Genomic DNA, 7,678 nt, shown 5'->3' with positions numbered 1-7,678 from the left:
GTAGGCCTATTAGGCCTATAAATAGTTTAAAAAATAATATAAATGTTCTAAAGTTCTTATGGTGGGTTAACTGACTCAATAAAATAGCTAGTGTTGCTTACCAGTTCAGGCTAACATTTAGCTAAATGGTTTGCATGGTTTTATATGTTGCTAAATCACCTATATGTATCATAAATATTTTTAGACCTGGATAAATTTGCTTTGATGTAACAACCATTACATCTGTTATGCTAAAATTTTACTTTGACAAGCCAAAAACAGTTTTTAAAGTAAATGGGTGCCTTCCATTCCCCCCATGTGTTTCTCCTTTTCACAGTCTGGCAGAAATGATGGGTGGTTCCAAATACATGGTCACATGACAGTAAAAGTGTACAGTTGCCAAGATATAGGGAATGGGTAAACTTACTCACTGGCTCAACTTACCCCACTCTCCCCTACTTCCATTGAAAATGAGGCAGAAGCAGGCTCAGAGAGTGAGGGAGAGCCCACTCTTATCAAAACATCTACAATAAAGTCTAAAAAATTATTACAGAGTGTGCTGTCTTCTCTTTTAATTGTATATTTGTAACAACTGGATCATTTGTATTAACAAGCCCCCCCCCAGTGCCTCTTTTTTGGTTTGGGCCACTGCCCCTCAAAATGTCTGTGCACGGCCCTGCTCTGAATGGTCTAGAAACGACCTAACAATCACCCAGAAAACTGTAGCGAATATCAAGAATACCCTTAGTAAAACAATTTGCTAAAAATACTCAGAACTTCTCAATAACTACCTAGCAATCACCCAGAACACAGCAGCAAAACTTTAGCAAACACCTGAACACACTAGCAAAGCCATATGCTAAAAACACTCAGAACGTTCTAGAAACCACCTAGCAATCAGAATCAGAGCACATTAACAACACTCCAGCAAATATAAAGAATACCCTTAGCACAGCAATGCATTAAAACTTCTTAGGAACCACCTAGCAAACACGCTAGCAACTCTCTAGCAAAAACTGTATCACAAACACAGTTTTAGCATGTGTTAAAAACCCCTTAGCAATGATCTAGAAATTACTCACAGAACAAGTTAGCAACACTCTACAAACATTCTTAGCATAGCAACATGCTAAAAACTCAGAATCAGAACATTGTAGTGGATTATTTCTTCTTAAAATATAAAAATAATTTTTAACAATTTAATAATAATAATCATTATTATTATAATTTAATTGTTCATTAATTATTCAATATATATTTAAACATTTGTATATATTTTTAAATATTTTATAACGTTTTTTTTGTAAAAACTATGCATAATACTTTCTGTAGTTATGGTTATATTCCATAATGTGTGGCTGCAAAGAGTGTGCATTTCAATTAGCATGTCATTTCAATCTTTTGACAGAAGTTAAACATATGTATGCCTTCTGTCTGATGTGCTATACCATTGGTTTATATAGGTTATTTTGGGCTATCTTTATGTGGCATATGTTATATTTAACTTTTCTTTCATTGAAAAAAACCCTCTCCCCCCTCATTCACTCATCTCGGGCCCTTTCTTGTGTCGAGCGTACCCTCTTATTTAAAGGGAATAATCTGTAAATTGCATGCTGGTTTAGACTTAATCATAACAACTCAAAGTAAATAGGTCACAATGAGTGCTTCTTTCTTTCTTTACCACCCCCCTCACCTCCTCCTTTATATGCTAAAAACACTCAGAACGTTCTAGAAACCACCTAGCAATCAGAATCAGAGCACATTAACAACACTCCAGCAAATATAAAGAATACCCTTAGCACAGCAATGCATTAAAACTTCTTAGGAACCACCTAGCAAACACGCTAGCAACTCTCTAGCAAAAACTGTATCACAAACACAGTTTTAGCATGTGTTAAAAACCCCTTAGCAATGATCTAGAAATTACTCACAGAACAAGTTAGCAACACTCTACAAACATTCTTAGCATAGCAACATGCTAAAAACTCAGAATCAGAACATTGTAGTGGATTATTTCTTCTTAAAATATAAAAATAATTTTTAACAATTTAATAATAATAATCATTATTATTATAATTTAATTGTTCATTAATTATTCAATATATATTTAAACATTTGTATATATTTTTAAATATTTTATAACGTTTTTTTTGTAAAAACTATGCATAATACTTTCTGTAGTTATGGTTATATTCCATAATGTGTGGCTGCAAAGAGTGTGCATTTCAATTAGCATGTCATTTCAATCTTTTGACAGAAGTTAAACATATGTATGCCTTCTGTCTGATGTGCTATACCATTGGTTTATATAGGTTATTTTGGGCTATCTTTATGTGGCATATGTTATATTTAACTTTTCTTTCATTGAAAAAAACCCTCTCCCCTTCATTCACTCATCTCGGGCCCTTTCTTGTGTCGAGCGTACCCTCTTATTTAAAGGGAATAATCTGTAAATTGCATGCTGGTTTAGACTTAATCATAACAACTCAAAGTAAATAGGTCACAATGAGTGCTTCTTTCTTTCTTTACCACCCCCCTCACCTCCTCCTTTGAGTTAAATGGAAAGCACATGTGTCTCCAGGGTTTATTTTTACTCCCCTTTAAAGCAGTTAGAGGGCCTAGAAACCACTTCATGGCTTTAAAGGAGAGTGGTCGCTACGCAGAGGGGACGAAATTACGGGACGGAGCGCACATGTCACCCTGGCAGTTTTCCTGCATTCCACCGAGGGAAGTATTAAAGAAGGCAGATGGGGACGTGGAGCTGCAAAAGCTTGAGGGATATAGACAGTGGTTAGCATTAGCATTAGCGACATCCCTCAGGTGCGCACCTGGCCTTTTATTTGAGCCAATCTCTGTGAACTGCAGTTACAAAGAACACACTAGAAACCTTTATGGCTACTTAGGAATAGACCATAAAGATTGTCCAATTAAAATATTTGCAGATTAGCTTCGCTAAACATTCCTAGCATGCAATGACATTTAGCCATTTGTGCTAAATATCGTTTGCTGCCATACCTTTCAGGTCTCAAAATCATGCCATATATCTGTTAACAAAACAGCAGTTGCTTGAGGGCTTTGTACATGTTATGATTATGCAACGTCAGATTGATATACCGCATAATGATGCTGAACTCCAGCACGTGAGACACATTTACAAAACTTCAAAGCTCAATTGTATGTACCTTGCAAAGTTCTAGTCTAAAGGACACACTGTTTACCAGCTATTAAAAGCAGGCTGTAGGCTGTACAAGCTGTAACTGCTTTAGCTTTGATCAGAATTTCAAAAAAGCATTTATCAGACATAACCCTAAGAAACATAATTAACTCAAGTATGTAAATGCAGATGATATTATTTTAGTCTGGTGGTAATGAACTTCAGTATTTAAGATGGTGATAGACTTATTATTAAATGTCTTGTGTTTGCTAGGGTATTCTGGGTAATTGTTAGGTGATAGGGGCCAGTTCAGAACCAGAATCTGGGCACTGGCCCAGGATTTTTTTATTTATTTTTTGTTTTTGTTTTTTTTTTTGAGTGGAAAAGCACAGCCCAGTTCCCAATTGACCCTTCGCAAAGATCTTCATTGACAGGCGATCTGACCAATCAAAACGACAAACAAATCAGACAGGAGAGTAGATTAACTTCGGAGGACTTAATCTTGAAATACTGTGTGTATTGATGTCTTTTCGCAGTTACAATAAAATACATTCTGATGTTCTTTCATGTTTATTAGCTCCAGCACCAGCCCCGGCGGTAAAGCAGTTTGGGCGATTTCCAAGCGGCTGCTAGCCACTGGTTTTTAACATGTTAATATAGGGGCTTTCGCACCGGAAAAACATTTTCATTATTCTTTTAACTATTGGTGAAAGCACCTGCTTTTCTTGCCATGTTTGCACCTCAGGAACTGGGAATAATTTTAGTTATAGGAACGTCTTTTGGGGGCACTAAATTAGCTCCTACTTCGGAGTAGGGTCTAACGCAGCACAATAGGAAATACCAGTGATGTAAGTGCACGTTGATTGGCCGAACGCATGCCAAACAAAACACTGGCACCCGCCATTTTTAAAAAGCCATGTAAACACACATACTTATTCCACAAACATGGAAAACAACAATAGATGGACCGACACCAAAGTCCAGGCACTTCTCCATCTTCCATCCTCCAGTTGACGTTGTTGAATGGTGCGCTTAAATGACATTGCTGTCGGCTGGCTTACGTCACTTCATAGTTCCTACTGGCAATGTGAATGCAACAAAATGGCCTTAGGGAAAAATGTTGTTCTTGGGGGACCACCCTAGGGGCTAGTTCCTATAACTAACTGGTGCAAATGCCCCTTATGCTAATTGTGTGTTTTAGTGTTTGCTAAAATGTTCGGGGTCCTCGCTAGCTAGAGTCTAAGGGTTTTCTTGGTGTTTGCTAGTGTGTTCTGGATGATTGCTATATTTGCTTCAGACTGTTGCCATAACTAGTTGACTTAATAGTACCAGTAGCAACACTGCATTTTGAATTGTTGACACATTTCTCAACGACAGATATTACCTTGCATAGGTAAAAGCATTTGTCCTCACATATTTGCATACAGTGTGTTTCAGGCATAAAATTCACTCTGAAATGATAAAATTATATATAAAAAATTATAAAACCTTATTTATTGATTGCTTCTCTTGAAGTATTTTCTTTTCACAGGTGCACATCTGTTGCAGTCATCTGAGGTGAAACGGTCAATGACTGAAACATACCCTGAATTGACTGTCTGAGAATGCGTCAATAGTACTATGACACATCGAATGCAGTTTATGATCACAGAGCCATCATCTCACTGTCAGGATACCAGTAAGTAAACGTGCATCAGTATGAAGCCCAAGGGCACAGCAAGCTTGGGACATGCAGGGATATTTCCCAGCAAAGAGCTCCAGGCTAAAGTCCTAATTCAGACTGAAGCAAAGTCTTTGACATTTTCCTTTACAATACCCTGTAGAGTCGCACACATTTATGTCATGGATGAAGTATTCAAATAGGGTCTGTTTAAAATCTTTTCGCCAACCCTGCACTCCATAAAATAAAGCCTCTATGCTTATTACTTATATATGTTTGTGGCTGGCATCCAACGGTCCCACATCAGTCAATACCACTGCACTGCTCTTGCTGAGGAATGACTGCCTGCTTGCATCATAAAACCAGGTGTGCTCACACGCAAGGATTTCCCTAAAAAAAAAGAGGGTTGCTAGGCAACAGCGTCAGAGAATAATAAACAGCAGGACTCCCAAGCACGCAAACATGCCTATAGAGAGCCAAAAGGCACTCGATGTCCTGTGCAACTCAATACGTAAGTAACTGTATCATGTCAAAAGCAAACAAGGGGCCACGAGAAATACCAGCGTGTTCGTAATTGGTATTTTATTACATTTTTTGGTTTCTAAAACAGACTAATATTTTCTGCAGGGCTGGGTTACATCAGCTAGCCAAAATTATATACGCTAACAAAAACAATGAAAGCTGATACCTGCAAAAGTTGTTGACTTTGTACAGTTACCTCAAAGGTAAAGAAACAAAAAGGAACAAACTATTTTATGCCGATTATAACAATGAAATTCTTTTGTAAACATCCAATGTAGCATCTAGCTCAAGGCCACATGCGATGCGAACATGCTAGCGTTATAGCATCATAAATGTTATGTTTATTTTATAAGCTAGGTGTGCTGCAGTAAACTACAATCCAGTGTAAATTAAGAAGTAAGCAAACTACTTTAGCTTCTTTAGCTCATTCATTTGTTTCAAGCTAATATATTTTGTTTGGACTACACTAGAAAAGTCGTAATTTAGGCTAGAGTGTTTAGTGTTTTCAGTCATTTCATTCACATAAACATTTTTCTTGGGGTCTAATGTGCCTTTTCTTGAAAGATTAATCTTGCTGCCAGCTGCTAGTCACCAACCTGAATTGGAGGGAGATTTCATGTACCGTGTGGGGAAGAGTGACCTCTACAGGACTGTTTTGGTTATGGCATGTTATTCCAAAGGCTTCTTTTGCAGTTTTTCTTCACAGATATTGGACATTAGGTGTGCAAACTTTTTAATGCTAAAGTAACACTTTGTTTACTACTAAAAATTAAACAAGACAAAATGCTATTGGCTTATGTGTGGGCAACCTGGAGTTGGGAAACTAAACGTGTCTCACCGTAATCCCCTCATTACTTCGAAGTATCAGACAAGGCATATGCCAAAAGCTCTTCATCCTGTCTCCCTTGTGAAGAAACACGGCTATCTGTGCATGTGTGCTACAGCCGCATTGACCACAAACACCTTGCTTTGTGTCTGGACAGTAGCACTCCCCCATTCATTGTGTCCTGTCCTTATTTTGTGTCCAGAGAAGAGCCTGGCAGACAGTAGCTTCAAGCCACTTCCTTAACCACATTCCAGCACTGCTAAATACGCCACTTCAGAACGCAGGAGGCGACATCAACTGAATGCGGGCTGCTGACCTCAGCTCCTGAAATAGCCCTCCATGGTTAGCTGGAAGGAAAGGCGCTTGTAGGTAATTTCCCCCCAATTCATCCTTACATATTTCAGTTTGTATTCTTTCTGACTACAGCAAGCCCCTTTACTGTTGCACAGCTAAGGATTTGCTAACCTGATTTGCCAATACAGAAAATATTTTTATTGGGGAAAAATTATGTGCGTTATGCATAATCCACAGATTATCTTGCTTATGATTTCTTTGTTATGTATTAGATCTGGGCTTGGCCATGGCTGGCTAGCTAATGCTTTTGGACACAATGTAAATTGCAGTGGAAGGATAGATTGGGGAGAATCAGAACATTATTTTGGATCCAAAACATATGTAAATAAGAAATTAGCGTTGTACAGCACCTCCTTGGAGCCCAAAGCAACAATCAGTCTCTCAGCAATCAAGCCAAAATGAAACAAGGCCCAGATGGAGCTCAGCACAGGCTATTCATCATAGTTAACATCCAAACATGTCATTGGCAGAGACAATAGCTGGAAGTGTCAAAACCAAGGCAACTTGTATACCTTTAAAATATACTGAAATGCAACATTTTGTGGTGTTAACTAGTTAACTAGTTCATATGAATGTCAAACCAAATGGAAGTTAGATGATCTTCTGCCAAGCTGGTCAGGCGTGTCTAGTTTAACGGTTGTAAAGGGGATTTTAGGGCCTTTTTTATTATATTTTATATATATTATTTTATTATATATATATTATTTATTATATTATTGTTTATTTACTTATTTTAGTCCAACCAGTTCAACACTGGCTAGCTAAATTAGTTAAGACCATCACACCATGTTTGTCTACCTGAAGAACCGGAAATGCATGCCTCTACCTACAATTTAGCAAAACTTGAAAAACATACCTATACATATAATTTGCTGCACTGTCCATCTGAAATGACCAGAGGCGGACAAAGTCACCTACTGAATACACTGACTAGCTTGTAGTATATTTGGAATAAAGCTTTTAGAATGTTAAAAACCTATGGGGGGGGGGATTAACACCCCTACCCACCCGCAGTATGGTAGTGATCTCACACAGCTCTGACAGTGTGTGCACACATCTATGTGTAGCCATTCATCCATATTTGAACAGAGTGGACAGTGAAATCCTGTAAATACAGAGTGATAAGGAAAAAAGAAAAAAAATTCAAACCTGCTTTAAAACACAGCAACACAACTGTAGATGT

Source organism: Sinocyclocheilus rhinocerous, unplaced genomic scaffold, assembly GCF_001515625.1.
Source record: "Sinocyclocheilus rhinocerous isolate Xijiao unplaced genomic scaffold, SAMN03320098_v1.1 scaffold509, whole genome shotgun sequence".
In the NCBI taxonomy this organism is placed as follows: domain Eukaryota; kingdom Metazoa; phylum Chordata; class Actinopteri; order Cypriniformes; family Cyprinidae; genus Sinocyclocheilus; species Sinocyclocheilus rhinocerous.
The sequence above is the reverse complement of the archived record's forward strand: the minus strand, read 5'-3'. Positions refer to the sequence as shown.